We start from the raw sequence: 9,864 nt of genomic DNA on the forward strand, positions 1-9,864 counted from the left end.
ACAGATGTTTTCCAACTTGTGTGAAAAAGACTCCGATAAAAAATCATTTTTCTTGTCCTTGTAACAGAACTTCTATTTTTTTTTTTTTTTTTTTCAAGGCTGTAAATGCCTAACAATCATTTTCTCAAAGCAGTGCAAAATATTTCTGTCCAAAACTATGATATTGCCCTTTGCAACAATACCCAATTAAAAAAACAGATAGAGGGAGAAAAAAGAAAAAAAAAAAAAGAAAAAAAAAATACATATTTTTTCAGTATTACAACCGCAGTTGAAATACATTTGATAGACATTTTTAAGTACTTTAGACAGGGGAGTATTTAATGCAAAATGATTTTGCTACTGGTGAGTTCAAGATTCAAAACTGATTCATTTGCGTTTGTTCATCATGCAAAGGTACCAAAGGGTATGATACTTTCCTTGATATGGTGAAGTGTACATTTTTGTGTCTGACTGCTCAGGCCTGCAGTAGCAAAAGTGGTAGGAGCCCTGTGTGCCTGTGGTTACTAAAAGCTGATAGTTGTGTCTCACTTGCCTGTATTGGTCTTTCATTTCAGAAGTGCTAATTTTAACTAGAAAGGACTCCTGAAGGATGTATTTTTGTACACCAGCCTAGTGTCCACGGAAGGAAGTGCATACTGCATAAGTCAGGCATTTGCTACAATTAACAGGTTGCTGGCCACGCAGACGTTGGTATTTGCAGAATTAGATCTGAATTCTTTGGGACACTGTCATATTCATTTCAATAATGTTGGTTTTTTACAGCTTGCACTACAATGTGCATTATTTTGAACAGCTTACACTAGAGACCTACCAAAAGGACTGAAGCTTCTTGTTGCTCTATGGTAGTATGTGTTTTAAAGAATAATGCTTTGCTCAGCATGTATTGTGGAAGTGAGTTACACAGACTGCCTAAAATGCAGGATGAGATTTTGCATAGTTTAAAAATGGTGCAGTAACAAAGCAACTTCTCTAAAGCAGTCCAGCTTGCTGCTGGCATAAGCAGGACTAGAACTTTTTAGGCTTTGCCTACCACAAAACCTAGGCACATTTTACTGGAACACCTCGACTAGTTGCACTACTGGTTACCAATACAGTTTGTACTATTTGTTGTTAAATTTTGAAGAGATTAAAATGTTTCAGTTACACCCAGAGAAAGCAGTTTAAGAGCCCTTTTGGGGTCCAATAAAATTAGCCTACTAAGCAAATGTCAGGAAGTCCTTTACCACCTACCACTACCTGGGACATAACTAATAATATCATGGAAAACAAAACAAAACAAACAAACAAACAAAAACCCCTTATTGATAAATGGTTAAAAACTAACTGAAAAAAATACACTTTTCTTAGAGAATAAAAAATATCACAACCTTAAAGGACTGCAGTGTCTATTTTGTAATTCAATTCAGTACAGCTCCCCTGATGTCCCACATTGTTGAGCTAAATGTTGAAATCCAGAACTGTTACATTAAACATATGTAATAAGCTTGCTTTCTGAATGTAGGAGGAATCCAGGCAGAAAGCCCCGCAGGAATTCAGTTATTTCTTCTATACTGCACTGCAGGACTTAAAGCGCATGCTTTACACTTCATGAAAAGTAGAAAGATTTGTATTTCACCACAGTAAAAACAGAACCAAATGGACAATGACTATTATGACTTTTAACCTGACTCTGAAAAGATTATAGCAGAAAGAATGCTATGTTTTCCAAGATGATTGCTTTTTTCTCATATTTGTTATGTCTGATCTTACTACTGCTGGCACAGTTTCACTGCCCTACCCAAGGTTTTTTTGTTTTAAGTCAACTGTTTATTGTACAGAACTGTATCAGCCTCGGCAATTCGCAAATACAAGCCATTTTTTCAGCAGGTCTAAAATTATCTTGAAGCTGCAGCTGGAAAACTTCACCTCAGAGAGTTTTTCTATCACTTTTCTGGATGTTAACTCTGCCTAAACCACAGTCTGTCATTAGGATCACTGTGATTCCAGTCCAGGTAGAAACTGGGGTAGCAGAGTGAAATAAAAACATTGAAGTGCAGAGACATTCAGAAGAAATCAACTTTAACTTTAGAAACATGAGTGCCTTGAAAGCAGTATCAATAACAGTTTGTGAAAAATCTGCTTGCAGCAAAGCAACGCGGTAGCTAATCCTGCGATGGCTTGCTCAAGAATGCATGGTTTATTATTAAAGTAATCTTTTAAGATTTTATTGGAATGTGCTTCCACAGTAGTGTTGTTGCCTTTGTGGGCTTTACTATGTGTGTGTCATCTTGTTCATAATTAAACTTTTCACTGACAGACCTGGGACTTTTTTTTTTTTTTTTTTTTTTTTTTTTTTTTTTTTTTTTTCCTTAAACCTCCCACTTTGAATACTGGAATTTCATTTGAACTTTAAATACTGCCTTGGAATTTGCCATAAGGTAAACTGTCTGCTCCTCGAAGCTTCCCTGTGCTGCTACAGATGTTGCAGACACACAATAAGCAACTGAATGTAAGAGAAACTGCAAATTTTTGTTTCAGTGTTAAAAAAAGACTGGTGGGAACAAAAGAGTTGTTTAGATGATCAGGTTGTCCCTAGAGAAGTCTCACTTTGGAATATATGGGAATGAAAATTAATGGAAAACTAGCCTAGAAAGTTCATTTTTAGTGAAGCTTCACTGCTGTCAACGGAGAGAAGGTGAAGTATGTCAAAGGAAACATGAAGGAAGAATTTGTACTTCAGCCTTTGGACTTCTCAGCCAAGTTTCTCATGTGACTTGGACTTGCTGACCACTTCTTTTTATAAATTCAGTTAAAGATAAAGTCCACTGAATATCTGAAGCAAAAAGTATCCTTGCTATTCTAAAATCTTAAATTAGAATATATAGTTCATTTTAGCATAGCTGTAGGCATAGAGCTCTGGGTAACATAGTCCATATGTAACAGCCTCAGTACCCAAATGCTGGATCATCAACAGACCTCAAACTTGTCTTGAAAATAGTTTCTCCTGGAATCAAGAATAGACTTGAATAATTATTTAAACCAAGACTTGTTTGTGGAGGCCCAAGTTTGGAAGTCTGGGGCTTAGACTGCCACAGGGATTTAAATTGTTAATATGTTCAGCCATTTAGAAGTGATTGAGCAAGAGAAATGTAAGAGCTATTGCCCCTCAGCTGAGGTACAACAGCTCTCTCCATGTGTGCCTTAACTAACAGCACTGTGAGGCAAAACCAATTATTTTAAATTGCTTTCAGTAGTATTTGCTAACAATTTCAGCTAAACTCTCTCAGTTCTCAGGTGATGCCTGCTAATATTTGGCTTAGAAATGATGACTTCCCATAGCTTTTCTGCCTCCTCCTCCCTCATTTCCCAATTCCCCCTGTCCCCTCTCCCCCAACCCCCCAATGCTTCAGGCAGGGATATTTTGGGAGGATATGGTGAATTTTATGACTGGAATCTCATTCATTGACATCATAGCACTGCATCTCTCCAGCCTGGAGGTTTTACCTATCCAACATGGTCATCAGCACAGTGCAGGCTTCTAAAACATGAGAAACATTGTGAAGCTGCTCAGCAGTTTTTCGTATCTCTTCCCATCTGCAGCCTTAGTTTGCCTCAGGCCTGGCTGTGAATGTGTGCTGGCATGGAGAGTAGGCATGTGATGTATCATGTCTTACATCACACAACAGGGTCACGGTGTGTAGCTCACACAGTGCCTCTGTTCTGGCATGTCTATGCTCAGCTCAACTCAGATTTTAGCTGAGGTAGCAGGGACATTTCCACCATTGTAACACTGTGCTTGGTCACTTGTATGGTCAATTAGGACCATGAATTCTTCAGACCAAAAAATATGTTTGTAGGCATTGTCTCATCTCAAGAAGTACACTGCCCCCACCCACATTAAATAAATAAGCATAATATTTTGTTTGGTAACACTAAAGATGAAGAAAAGCCTATTTCCCAGCTGTAAGGCCGCTCTGTAAAAGGAGGGAAGTGACCACTCTCTGTCTTGAAGGAAGAGTGACTAGTATCTATGGCCCAGATGACATTCTATGCACACATACATTCCTGTGTACAGGAAGGGATTTTGGCATGGTGCATTTCTTCCCTGGAGAGGTGCTATGTCCAGAAGAGGGAGAATTTCAGATGCATCCCTCTTGGCAGCGTTTCATGTTGGCTAGCTGTAGCTCCTTCTGTTTGTGCAAGTTATATACTCTGGCTCTGGTTTTTGAGTCCACAGCTGGTGCCTGACTTTTGGGCTCCATAATATTTAGCCTCCAAACATGTGAAATGATGGGGTCTGGCCCATCGTTCCTAACCTGTACAGACTGTCAAATGCAGTTTGACAGTTAACCTGCTTAGCTGTGTTTGCAAATTCTACTCAGAAGTGCCTTCATGTTTTAGGCATCCACATAGCTTTAAAAACATGAGTTTACTTCTTTTAGTTAATAGAAATCTGGTTTTAGCATTCTGTACTGTTCCCTTCCTATAAGTATCATCATGAAAGGTTGTCCTTAACCCCTGTGATATGCAAAGTGGAGTTTGCACTAATTACACATTACAGAGGATTTAGATGTAAGCAAATCCTGAAGAATGTATTAAAACCCACAGAACCTTATTGATATAACATAATCAAGTGTAGACATTTTTTATTTTATTTTTTTCTAATACAGCGTCTATTGCATTTTCAACAATTGGCTCTGTAGTTATAAAGTAGCTTGAGCAGAAGGAAAGCTGAGAGAATATAACTTTATCCGAAATTCTAAGAATTTAAGTCTCACCTTTGAAGTTGGGCAAATAACTGAATATACAGCTGAGGAGCCTAGGTAAGCCTAAACTTATGACTGAAGGAGGTGTCAGGTACATTCACTCAAGATCTTGACATTAGTTTTGTGTTTAATTCAGAAACAGTCAGTGGCAGGAAACAACATTTCTGGGATCAGTCATCCAGAAGAAGAAATATACATAGTTCTTTCATCTACTGTCTCTAGATAAGCTGTTTTGGTTACAGCCTTTCTTTGTTTGGGTACTTTCAGAAATATTCCTCAAATGGCATTTAGTGTGTAGGTTAAGTCGTCCTTATTCAGTTGCTGCATCCTGGAGCAGTATTTCATTATTAAGGGCTACCCCTGGCATTTTGGGCAACAATACCGACAACAAAGTATAAATACTTCCAAAATTTTTGTTTGGATGAAAATATGCAGTGTAGTCCTGCATGGAGTTTTGATTTACAGTTTTGTTTATCTGCTCATCTTTTTCCCTTATACCACGTACTTTTTATTCTAAGTTAGAAATACCGAATGCAACATAGAAATGCATAGCTTTTTTTTTTTTCTTTTTTCTTTCTTTCTTTCTTTGTTTCTTTTTCTCTCTCTCTCTCTCTTTCTCTCTTTCTCTCTTTTTTTTTTTTTTTTTTTTTTTTTTTTTTTTTTTTTTTCGTTTTCTCTCTTTCTCTCTTTCTTTCCTTTTCTGTGGAGCTCTGATTCTAACCCACTATAGAACATAACATTTGTATTCTGTGTTCACAGAGCCCTTCATAAGTAAATTGCTTTTATTGCCTGAACTGTAGATAGAGAAGGGTTCAGAAGTGTGGTTTATGCTAAAGAGTAACATCACATTCAAACTGAGTTTGGAGTTCAGGTCTCTTATGTGAACCCTGAAATTAATCTACTTGAACAAAGTCTTCCACTTGTTTACTAGTAGTGCCCTAGGTAAATTGTTTTCTTCCATACTCTTAATCCCAGTGATATATTTGTCACTGATATCAGGTGATAACTTCTAGCAATTTAATAATATGGTTATTGTAGGTGGATGTTGGTTATGTGATATATGCTCTAGGGAGAAGAATGAAGCCCTTTATTTTTTGTTATCCTTTTCTTCACACTTTGGTTATTTCTCAGCATGTTTTATAAGCTGCTAAGCCACTATCCTTCATATTTGAGAAGCTGTGTCATTCTAGTGAAGTTCCAACTGACTGGAAGATGGGAAACATAACCCCATTTTTAAAAAGGGAGAAAAGGAAGACATGGGGAACTACAGGCCAGTCAGTCTCACAACTGTGCCTGGCAAGATCATGGAGTAGATCCTCCTAGAAACTCTGCTAAGGAACGTGGAAAATGAGGAGGTGATTGGTGACAGCCAACTTGACTTCACTGAGGACAGATTGTGCCTGACAAGTGTGGTGGCCTTCTACAGTGGGGTTACAGCTTTGGTAGATAGGGGAAGAGCAATTGACTCCATTTACATGGACTTGTGCAAAACATTTGACGCTGTCCCGGATGATATCCTTATCTCTAAAGTGGAGAGACATGGGTACCATGAATGAACACTTGGTGGGTAAGGAATAGGCTGGATGGCCACATTCAAAGAGTTGTGGTAAACAACTCTACATCCAGGTGGAGACCAGTGACAAATGGTGTCCTTCAGGTGTTGGTATTGGGACCAATACTATTTAACACTGTCAGTGACATGAACAGTAGGATTGAGTGCACCCTCAGCAAATCTGCAGATGACACCAAGCTGTGTTGTGTGATTGACATGCTGCACAGAAGGGATGACATCCAGAAGGATTTTGACTTGAGAGCTGGGTCCATGCAGAATTTATGAAATGCAACAAGGCCAAGTGCAGGTCCTGCATCAGGGTTGGGACAATCCCAAACATGAGTACAGGCTGAGTGATGAGTGGACTGAGAGCAGCCCTGAGGAGAAGGATTTATGGGTATTGGTGGATAAAAACCTAAACATGAGCCAGCAATGTGCACTTGTAACAAAGAAATCCAGCTGTATTTTGGGCTGCGTACCCAGCAGGTCAAGGGAGGTGATTCTCCTCTCTGCTCTCATGAGACCCCAACTGGATTCCTGTGTTCAGCTCTGGGGCCCCCAGCACAAGAATCTGGACATATTAGAATGAGTCCAGGGGAGGGACACAAAGATGGTCAAAGGGCTGAGCACCTCTCCTATGAAGACAGGCTGAGAAAGTTGGTGTTGTTTAGCCTAAAGAAGAGAAGGATCTGAGGAGCCCCTAGAGAGGCTTTCCAGTACATGAAAGAGGCCTGCAGGAAAGATGGGGAGAGATTTTTTTTTTTTTACAGGGATATAGTGATAGGAAACGGGTAATTGTTTTAAACTAAAAGTGGATAGATTTAGATTAGACATTAGGAAGTTCTTTACTCAGAGTGTGGTGAGGCACCAGCACAGGTTGCTCAGAGAAGCTGTGGATGCCCCATCTCTGGAAGTGTTCAAGGCCAGGTTGGATGGGGCTTTGGGCAACCTGGTTTAGTAGAAGGTGTCTCTGCCCATGGCAGGGGTTTTGAAATTAGATGATCTTTAAGGTTCCTTCCAACAACTTTCTGTGATCATGGTGCAATATCTGAGGATCAGTGTCTGCTTGGGAGTGACAGCATGCACCTCACTACATGAGGTAAAGGCATTATTGCCAGTAGGATGGCTGACCTCATAAGGAGGGCTTTCAACTAGGAAGGAGGGGGGAGGCAGAGGGTAGCCAGCAGCTGTGTGAAGGAATGACAGACAGGGTTGCCAAAAAAGGCATGAGGTCATGTGAAAAGGAGGGGTCACAAAACCAACACAGTTGGGATTAAGTGGGGTCCAGTGCTTGCTGGTTAGCAAGGAATTACCTACAAGGCAGTATTATGGACACATACCCCAAACATTTTCTAGGAATGCAACATGCTGGGGTGCCCCTCTTAAGTTCTTTTACACTAATGCACACAGTATGGGGAATAAACAAGAGGAGTTAAAGACATACATATGGTTTCAGGGTTATGATCTCATTGGGATCACAGAGACGTGGTAGGATGGCCCTCTACAGACAAATAGGAACATCATCATATTCACAAGCTCTGGTACTTGTGGGGGACTTCAGCCACTCCAGTATCTGTTGGAGGGACAACATTGCATAAGCAATCTAAAAGGTTCCCAGAACATGTTGACAATAATTTCCTTCTCCAAAATATCATGCAAAAATGCCAGTAGGCCTGAATGAATGAACAAGGATCTTCTGGCTAACCTAAAAATCAAAACAGAATCCTACAGAGTGTGAGGGCAAGGACAGGTAACCTGGGGAATACAGAGACATTGTCAGAGCATCCAGGGATGGTGTTAGGAAAGCTAAAGCACAAATGGAGATGAATCTGGCCAGGGATGTCAAAGGTGATAAGAAGGGCTTCTTCAAATATATCAGTGACAAAAGCAAGACTAGTGAAAATGTGAGCTCCCTGCAGAAGGAAACAGGAGAGCTAGTTACACAGGGCAGTGAAAAGACTGAAGTACTGAATGCTTCTTTGCCTCCGTCTTTACTGGAAAGATGAGCCTTCAGGAATCCCAGGTCTTAGAGAGCAGACTGAAAGGCTGAAGCAAGGAAGATGTACCCTTGGTGGAAAAGGATCATGTAGGGAATACTTAAACAAACTAGGTATTTGTAAGTCCATGAACCCTAATAGACTGCACTCTTGACTGCTGAGGGGACATTACTGATGCCACTGTATAATATTTGCTCAGTTGTGGCAACAAAGAGATGTACCTCAAGACTGTGCCTCAAGGGCAAGAAGGAGGACCCAAGGAACTACAGGCCAGCCAGCCTCACCTCGATCTCTGAGAAGGTGCTGGAACAGATAACCCTGGAAACCATTTCTAGCCACATGAAGAAGAAGAAAAACAGCACGAGTACTCAGCATAGATGCAATAAGGGGAAGACGTACTTGACCAGCCTGATAATCTTCTATAATGAAATGACTGGCCTGATGGATGAGAAAAGAGCCTTGGATTTTTCTTCCGGGACTTCAGTAAGACATTTGACGTTGTCCCCACTAAGAGCCATCATAGAAATGCAGTTGAAGTATGAACAGGATGACCAGACAGTGTGGTGAATCAAAAACTGTCTGAGCGGCTGAGCTCTGAGTATAGTGGTAATTGGTGCAAAGTCTAGTTGGAGGCCAGCAATGAGCGATGTACCCTAGGGTTCAAGTCTGTGTCTAATCCTTTTTAACATCTTCATTAATAATCTGGATCTTGGAGTAGAGTGCACCCTTAGTAAATTCCTGGATGACACAAAACTGGAGGGAGTGGCTGACTCACCAGAGGGCCATGTTGCCAACCAGAGGGACCTTGGCAGGCTGGAGACATGGACTGGCAAAGATCTTGCGAAGTTCAACAAGGAGATGTGCAGAGTCCTGCACCTGGGGTGGAACAATCCGAGGAACCAGTACATGCTGGGGGTCTCCCAGCTGGAAAGCAGCTCTGCAGAAAAGGACCTAGGAGTCCTTGTGGAAATCAAACTGACTATAAGTCAGCAACGTACCCTTGCTGAGAGTTGGAACCTCCAGAAGTTCCTTCTAATCTCTACTATTCTGTGATTTTGTAATTCCTGTAATTCTCTGGCACTACCTCTCCTTCTCTAGTTGCCCTTCATCCTTTTTTCTTTCTTTCCTGCTCTCTCTCTTTTTTTTTTTTTTTTTTTTTTTTTTTTTTTTTTTAATTTCTTTTTCTTGTAGGAATTCCTTGTTTTATTGGTAGGCTTACTGCTTCATTGGAAATTTTTATTTTACATCTTCCTTGTCTACTTTGTAAATGGCATGCACTTTATGAAAAGAAAAAATTTTTCAAAAAGGATTTTTGAGAAATGTAAAATATTAGGGAAACATGGACATATTAGAGAAACATCTACATAAATCTGACTATAAAAGGTTATGTATGAGGTTTAGCACAATATGCTTGTGCTTGGGAAAAAGATTACTGCATATACCATATCTCATGCTGAGGAAGGGATGCTATAGACCATAGACTACTATATCAATGACCTCTCTATAGTGTATAATGTTAATTATAAATAAAACAGCTTTATTTTCTCTAATTTGGCTTCAAGGTAAACAG

The sequence above is a fragment of the Aythya ferina genome (assembly GCF_964211825.1).
Source record: "Aythya ferina genome assembly, chromosome: Z".
In the NCBI taxonomy this organism is placed as follows: Eukaryota; Metazoa; Chordata; class Aves; order Anseriformes; family Anatidae; genus Aythya; species Aythya ferina.